Below are 9,085 nucleotides of genomic sequence, written 5' to 3'. Positions count from 1 at the left end.
AGAGGACCACAGACCTCAATTTTTTGTCCTACCCAAGAGACAAAGGTTCTCTCAGATCTAGGGAAGAAGAAATGAGTCAGAGATGGTATAGGAGTCCCAGAGGAAATGTGTGTGTGTGTGTGTGTGTGTGTGTGCGTGCGCACTCGTGTCGGCAGCGGGGCGTAGAACTCCTGCGAGGCCTCAGGTAGGCATTATTGGAACCATTTTAACATTAAAAAAAACTGGAGGCTCAGAGAAATTAACTGGTTTGCCCAAGCCCACACCACATGTAAGAGAATCAGGATCAGAATTCAAGTCTGTCTAATATCAGTGCCCAAGCACTTAACCACTTGGAGGTACGGAACATGCTACCTCTGGGACCCACAGCTTTGGGACTTCAGAAGCATGGCCTAGGCTGGTCGGAGGCAGAGGGTCTTTGGCCCCAGGCCTTATTTTCAGGAAACTGAAATGTAAACTTTTTTTTAAAGATTTTATTTATTTATTTATTTGAGAGAGAGTGAGCGAGAGAGCAGAGCAGGGGTAGGGGCAGGGGCAGAGGGAGAGGAAACAAACTCCCCGCTGAGCAGAGAGCCCAATGCAGGACTGGATCCCAGGTCCCTGGGATCATGACCTGAGCCGAAGGCAGCCGCTTAACTGACTGAGCCACCCAGGCGCCCCTAGAATGTAAACTTTTGATTTTATCTTCAAACAAGTAGTCTGGACCCAGAAACTATTACTAGACCTTACCTATGTATTATTTTTCTCTTATAGTTATTTTGTGAATAGCACAATTACACTGCAGTGCATTTTTGTATTAAAAGCATCAGTATGCTAAATGCATTTAAGATACACCACTGCTGTACTTTTTGTTTTGTTTTGTTTTTTTAGTCGTTACCCGCCCCCCCCCCCCCGCCCATTTAAAAAATACAGCTTGGGAGGGGGTGGGTATGTAGGGCTAGGACTTCTGCCTACCTCTTAATTAGACCCACGTCGGCCTGGGGCAGCGCACCCAGAACGCCTCCTTCTCGTCCTGCGATCCTCCCCACTCGGAGCCCCAGGCCGCCCCTTAAGTTTATGAGCCCCTGGAGGACCTCTCATTTTGGATCCGTATCCTGAGAAAGTCCCGTAGCAAACCTGGCGACGCCAGCTTCACCGCGGGTCCCGCCAAAGCCGTGTGATGACCTTTCCTCGCTAGGTCAAGTTCACCTTACTGAAGCAAGCACAGCTGGGACTCCGGGCTCCTCGCCGCCCTGGGCGCTGCGGCACGCGACTCTGGGCGCCGCTGGGTGTGACCTACCGCCGCGCCTCTCTGGATCCTAGTGGGGCGGGTGACCCCGGTGCCTGGAGGAAAAGGTGGCCGGTGGCTGCTCTCACTTGAAATGCAGCGGCCAGAGTGAGGGGGGAGAACCCAGGCGGCTCTCCCTGCGGAGCTCGGGGTTAGCTCCTCCCGGCGCAGCTTCGATTCCAACGGGGCTGCTGGATGGAGGACCGCGGCCTTCCCACTCCGGAGCTCAAGATAGCAGCTCCTCTGGGACACCTGGGTGGCTCTGTCAGTTAAGCGTCCGCCTTCGGCTCAGGTCATGATCCCAGGGTCCTGGGATCGAGTCCCACATCGGGCTCCCCGCTCAGTGGGAGCCTGCTTCTCTCTCTCCTCCCTGCTCATGCTCTCTTCTCACTATCTCTGTCTGTCTCTCTCTCAAATAAATAAATAAAATCTAAAAAAAAAAAAAAAAAAAAAAAAAGATAGCAGCTCCTCTATGCAGTGAATCCGAAATCCATGTGCAAGTTTAGGTTTTACACATCCTCAACAACGGTCAGTTTACTCCTGAAAAATAGGGGTGTTGATCCCCAAAGATCATTGTAAACAATTCCCACGAAGAGAAGTCCTTGTGGGAGTCAAATTAAAATGTGTGAAGGTTTATATGAAATGTCCAGAATAAACGGATCTGTAGAAGAAGGGCTGGGGAGGGGGGTTGGGAAATAGAAAGTGACAGTAAATGGATATGAAGTTTCTTTTGGGAGTGATGAAAATGTCCTAAAATTAGGTTGTAGTGATGCTAATAGGACGCCTTCGAATTGTACTCTTCGAAGAGGTGAATTATGTGGTAGGTGAGCTCTACCTCAGTAAAGCTGTTTTAAAGTGTGTGAAAGTTCTTTGTCACCTCGCTAAAATTTGAGCACACTCTAGTATTCCAAAACTTCCCCGTGTATTATCTAATTTGTCCTCCATCCAGTTCTTTGAGTTGAGCAGCATTTTAGAAAGGAACACAAATAAATGCAGGGCAGAAGGGACAGTGAGAAATGCCCTAGAAGATCAGAGGAAGGCACTTGAAGAAGCCTTCAGGGAAGAGGTGCCATTTGATCTGGGCCTTCAAGGATGGACAAATGGAGACATGAGGATGGCCTGGGAGAGGGTGGGAAAGCATAGGATACATAGCATGGTAATAATTAGATCACTTTGGCTCTAGTGTAGAGTATCTGAGGGCGAGTTTTTGCAAATGTCCCCAGAAATGTTCAAGTCCTAATCCCCAACAGCTCAGAATGTGACTTTATTTGAAAATAGGGTCTTTGTAAATGTAATCCCGTTAAGATGAGCTCACACCCAATTAGAGTGGGCCCTAATCTAATAGAACTTGTTTGTTTATTTATTTATTTATTTAAGTAAGCACTATGCCCAACTTGGCACTTGAATTCACGACCCCAAGATCAAGAGAGGCATGCTGTACCGACTGAGCCAGCCAAGTGCCCCAGTGGCTGGTGTCTTTATAAGAAGGGAAAACAGACACCCAACGACAGACTCAAAGAGAATGCCATGTGATGACAGGACAGAGATTATAATGACGCAGCTGCAGGCCAAGGAATGCCAAGGATTGGTGGCCACCATCAGAAGCTGGGAAGAAGCAAATTCTGATCAGGGTCTCAGAGGGAACATGGCCCAGCTGGGACCTCGATTTTGGATTTCTAGCTTCCAGAACTGTGAGAGAATAAATTTCTGTTGTGAGAGAATAAATTTCTGTTGTTTGAAACCATAAACTAGTTTATGATACTTAGTTACAGCAGCCCTAGAAAAGGGAGGAATCCCTTTCTCTGAAAATGAAACAAGAATTTTGGTCCTTACACTGTAGGTGGCAGGAAGGTATTAAATGTTCTTGAGCAAGGGAGTTATATGGTTTTAAGATTTGGAAGAGGAGAACCTGGAGGTGAAAAGAGGTTTTTGCTTTTGTTCATTCACATCAGAGTAAACAGGGGTCTTAACTCATGGAAGAGTAGTAGAAATGCACAGGAGTATCCTTTCCAGAACCTTCTGTGGTCTACTGTGTTCTAAAAGAATGCCATGGTCTCATACTGTTTAGAAAATTCTTTTTTAAATTGACTTTTTATTTTTTTAAAGTATTATTTATTTACGTCATCTCTATGCCCCAAATGGGGCTCAAACTTGAGACCCAGAGATCAAGAGTCACATACTCTTCCAGTTGAGCCAGCCAGGTGCTGCAAGAGAAAATTCTTAGGGCTCCCAATCCAGGAAGCCAATCTCTTGAAATTAGTCTGAGGAAGCTAAGGGTAGGGTCCAGATCCCATTTCATGCTTTTCTCCAACTTAATTTGTTTAGGGCTCTGCTCCCTTCTTCCTTCCTTCAACAAACATCCTCTTTCCCTCTTGAGAAGGGGAAAGATTGATACTCTGTCCTTTCCAAGACCCTCCAGGAATGAAGAATGGCGGTGGAATATACCTTTGCTTTCTCTCTTCCCAACTTCCCTGCAGCCTCACCCTCTCTGATTCTTTCTCTCTGCTTTTGACCATGTTGTTCCATATTTGCCTGGTCGCTTTCTTGTTGCTAGCTACCAGACTGCATCTACTTTTTCATGACCTGTCTCACCTAGTTGTACACAAGCACGCACAGACACACTGCAACAGGGTTTTGTCATGCGATTCCATTAAAACAATTCTCTCCCAAGTCCTGCCAACTTCCTCATTAAAACACTCTGCCACTTGCTTTAATTGGCTTCTGAATCCCTTTTTGTTTTGGTTTTACTTTTCTGGCTCTTCTGTCTTTTGTCACAGTCTTCTTCTTCTTCTTCTTCTTCTTTTTTTTTTTAATTTTAAGTAGGCTCCATACCCAGTGTGGGGCCCAACACGGGGCTTAAACTCACAACCCTGAGATCAAGACCTGAGCTGAGATCAAGAGTCCAACACTTAACTCACTGAGCCACCAGGTGCCCCACAGCCCTCCTCTTTATTTATTTATTTATTTAAAAATTTAAAGTTTATTTATCTATTTATAAGTAATCTCTGCACCCAACGTGGGGCTCGAACTCATGACCCAGAGATCAAGAGTCACATGCTCTTCTGACTGAGCCCGCTAGGTGCCCTGACAATCTTCATTTTTAAAGTGCATTTCCCCAGGATTCAGGGATCCAACCCCTTTCCCTTGGGTTCAATTGTCATTCTATCCTCTAGGACAGTGATCCCCAACTGGGAGCCTGCTTCTCCCTCTGCCTGCTTTTCCCTCTGCCTGCCACTCCTCCTGCTTGTGTGCACTCTCTCTCTGCCAAGTGGATAAATAAAATCTTTAAAAAAAAAATCTCCAGGGCGCCTGGGTGGCTCAGTCATTAAGCGTCTGCCTTCGGCTCAGGTCATGATCCCAGGGTCCTGGGATCGAGCCCCGCATCGGGCTCTCTGCTCAGCAGGAGGCCTGCTTCTCCCTCTCCCACTCCCCCTGCTTGTGTTTCCTCTCTCGCTGTGTCTCTCTCTGTTAAATAAATAAAATCTTTTTTTAAAAAATCTCCACTATAAAATACAGGTGCTAAGTGACACATATGTAAAGGTTATCATTGAAGCATTGTTTATAGTACTGAAATGTAGAAAACAACTTAAATCCGATCAATAGGAGAGTGATTAAAGAAACTGTGGTATAGTCACACAATGACCAATAGGCAGCTGTTGAAAATAACACAGAAGTTCTCTACGCACTGCTGAGGAAAAGGCTTCTGGATGTATGGGTGAGAGCAGAACGGTGTGTGCTGAATGCTACCTTTTAAGTATAAACAAGGCAGGCGGAAGAAGAGTAGATTGGATATTTGCTTTTATATGCACAAAGAAACTCTGGAGGATAGATAAGAATCTAATAAGAATGATTTCCTAAAGGGGGCTAGGACTGACTAGAAAATTATTTAAAAAATATAAACCATGTGAATGTACTACCTATTAAGAAGTGAATTTTAGGGGCGCCTGGGTGGCTCAGTCGGTTAAGCGTCTGCTTTCAGCTCAGGTCATGATCCCAGGGTCCTGGGATCGAGCCCTGTGTAGAGCTCCCTGCTCAGTGGAGAGTCCGCTTCTCCCTCTCCTGCCTCTCCCCACCCCCAGCTTGCTCTCTCTCTCTCTCTCTGTGTCAAATAAGTAAAATCTTTAAAAAATAAAAAGTGAATTTTATCTACTTATTTTATTTTTATTTTTTTTAAAGATTTTATTTATTTATAAATAATTCATAGAGATCCTGTATGCAGATGCACGCGTATGATGACTTCATTATGACCACTTCACTAAATCTTATGACAAAGCCCTCCCCAAGCATTTACATATTGTGATATACATTATTTAATTTTTTAAAGAATAATATAATACAGAAATGTGCACAATTCTTAAGTGTAAGCTCAATGAATTTTCACAAAAGTGAATACATCCACATGACCAGTACCCAGATCAAGAAACCAAAACATTTCTAGCACCCTAGACCCTCCCATGCACCTTCCAGTCACTGTCCTTCCCAAGGTTACTAGTCTGATTTCTAACATTATAGTTTTGCCTCTTTAAAAAAAATTATATATATATATTTTTTAAAGATTTATTTATTTATTTGAGGGAGAGAGCACGAGTGAGCCACAAGCTGGGGGAGGCACAGTGGGGGAGAGAGAGGGACAAGCAGACTCCATGCCAAGTGCAGAGCCCGACGTGGGGCTCGATCCCAGGACCCTGAGATCATGACCTGAGCTGAAACCAAGAGTCGGATACTTTAACCAACTGAGCCACCCAGGCACTCCTTAAATATATATTTTTAAGTTTATTATTTTTTTATTAATCTCTACAACCCCAAGGTTAAGAGTCGCAAGCTCCTCTGACTGAGCCAGCCAGGCACCCCTAGTTTTGCCTCTTTTTAAATGTAATACAAATGGAATCACACTATATATATACATATATGCACATATATGTATATATATATGTTCTTTTGTGTCTGGATTCTTTTCCTTCTAAAATTCATATCGTTGCCTGTAATTGTAATTTTGATTCTAAATTATGTATTTAATTATTATATTATACTATTGGATACACATTTTAAAATAAATGACTTTGTCTTTTATAGTGAGGATTATATTGGGTTTTTATACGTGGCACTGGGGGCGCCTGAGTGGCTCAGCCAGTTAAGCGTCTGCCTTCAGCTCAGGTCATGATCTCAGGGTCCTGGGATCGAGTCCCGCATCTGCTCAGCAGGGAGCCTGCTTCTCCCTCTCCCTCTGCCTCTCTCTCTCAAATAAAAATCTTTTAAAATAAAAGAAAATAAAAGTAGCACTGTAAATGTGTTACTTCTCCATTCATTTCATCGTAGCAACAGGAGCATTCAAAATACTCTAAAAGGCAAGCAGTAGTTCTGATAGGCTGCCGACCAAATTGTTTGCAGCCTCCTGAGTTTGCCCTCTAGCCCTTTGCACAGTTGAGGTAATCCAGGGAAAGTCTCCCTTCCTGACCCCCTTTCCTTCAATTCTCAGATGATTCATCACTTTCTCAGAGAAGTCTCCTTCTCCAGCTCTGCTTCTGTGCTCTTTCAGGAACCTGTACACAAGTTGAGTTCAGCATTTATCTCACTATGCTCTGTGTCTATTTACTTGTCTCTCTCTGTCTCGTTCACCATGGTAGCTTTTGCGTCTGGCATGTGCTTGGGATTCAACAAATGTGTTGAGCAAATAAATGGACACCTTAGCCCATATTTAGAGCCTTCTCCACCAGCCAGGGCCCTTGCTGTCCCCCATCTAGGCCTCTTTCTCTGAAGGAAAGATCATGGAGATGTGAATCTGTGTGTGTGTGTGTGTGTGTGTGTGTGTGTGTGTGTGTGTGTGAGACGGACCTCCCTGCCCCAACATTGTCACTCTAGCCCTGAGTATCACTGTCCCTCGGCCTTCCCAGCCTGCAACACCAAGCACAGTCATTTCCAGAAACCTCTACCTACACTTGTTTCCTGAGTGCTGTCTAAAGCTGACCTGCATCTGAAACCAGAGGGTGCCAGGGATTGCCTTTAGACAACATGGCGGCTGTCCAGCTCAACTTCCTCCATTCCAGCTGAGCCAGCTGTTCTCACAGGCACCATCTGTGCTCATTTTCTTCCTTTCTTGCCTTCTTTTTTCTCCTCAACTGTGAAAGGAGCATTCAAAATGCCTTTATGGAATATGTCTGCAATGCAAACTTCAAGCCTCTCTTGAAAACGGCCTACTCTCTCAAGTATCTGCATGTAATTACAGTAGGGACTCTCAGATCTTCTGTTTTATTTAATGCTAAAACACTAGTATTTTTGTTGGTGACAGCGTAAGTCTGCGTCCAATCAGGAGAGGGAAAGTACACAGTAATTTGAACAAGGACAAGTTTATTCTACAGAATTATTGGGGCAGGGGCACCTGGGTGGCTCAGTCGGTGAAGCGTCTGCCTTCCGCTCAGGTCATGATCCCAGGGTCCTGGGATCCAGCCCCATGTTGGGCTCCCTGCTCAGTGGGGAGTCTGCTTTCTGCCCCTCCCCCCCCACTCATGCTCTGTCTTGTTCTTTATCTCAAATAAATAAATAAAATCTTAAAAAAAAAAAACCAGAAGAATAATTGGGGCACCCGGCTGGCTCAGTCAGTGGAGCATGCAGCTCTTGATCTCAGGGTTGTGGGTTTGAGCCCCACACTGGGTGGGGAGATTGCTTAAAAATAAAATCTTAAAAAAAAAAAAGAATTATCAACTATAACAGGGTAGAGAAATGAGGGAATGGAATGTGCATTAGTTTCCCAGGGCTGCCCTAACAAGTTACACTAACCAGGTGGCTTAAGACAACACAAATCTATTCTCTCATAGTTCCGGAGACTGGAAATCCGAAATCAAGGCAACGACAGGACCACACTCCCTCTGAGATCCCAGGTAATAACCTTCCTTGCCTCTTCCTAGCTTCTGGCAATTGTTAGCAATCTCAGGCATTCCTTGGCTTGGAGATGCATCACTCCAGTCTCTGCCTCTGTCGCCACATGGCATCTTCCTGTGTCTCTGTGCATGCCTTCACATGGCATTCTCCTTCCTATCTGTGTCCAAATTTCCTTCTTCATACAAGGACACCGGTCATTGGATCAGCACCCACCCTAATCCAATATGACCTCACTTATATCCTCAAAGATTCTATTTCCAAATAAGGTCACAGTTACAGGAACTGGGGGTTAGGATTTGAACATATATTTGAGGTGGGGGTACACCATTCTGCCCCCTACAGATAATAGGAAGTAAAGATTCTAAAGAATGCAGGAATAGCAGATGTAAGAAGTCACTACCCCAGCTGGGGATATAGCACTCAAGGAATAGCCTCTACCTGGGCCTCCCTGGGGTGAGATCCAGAACTTTTTGGAGAGAGCACAGAAGCTGCTGGGGTGCCACCACTGGTGGAACTTGCTGGAAATCAGGGAAACTTGCTGGGATACCAGGGAAAACTGTTCACAGGAAGGTGTCTCAGAGGCACTCCAGCAGAGAACCGTCCAAGGAATATACCGGGGGGAGCTGCTGGCCACTGGGCCCACCAGGAGCCTGGCACTGGAGAAGCTGCCTGCATTTCAGAACCTGGGAGCGGGGGAACCCACTTGTACCCCAGGAGCCTGCCAATAGGGCTCACTGGAACCAGGAAGCGAACACCTTTTTTTCTGCAATGGCTCCCCAGCTGTCTTGCCAGTTGGCAAAGAAAATATATTTAAAGGGCTCAGATCCCTTTTCACAGAGGAGGCAAGAAGAATGAATTTGGAGCTGAAAGGTAATAAATTGGCAACTGGTATAGCGACATTCCATTGTTTCAGATATTAATGGACATCTCCCTTCACCCTTCTTG

Source organism: Halichoerus grypus, chromosome 6 (assembly GCF_964656455.1).
Source record: "Halichoerus grypus chromosome 6, mHalGry1.hap1.1, whole genome shotgun sequence".
Classification (NCBI taxonomy): Eukaryota; Metazoa; Chordata; class Mammalia; order Carnivora; family Phocidae; genus Halichoerus; species Halichoerus grypus.
This window is presented reverse-complemented; position numbering follows the sequence as displayed.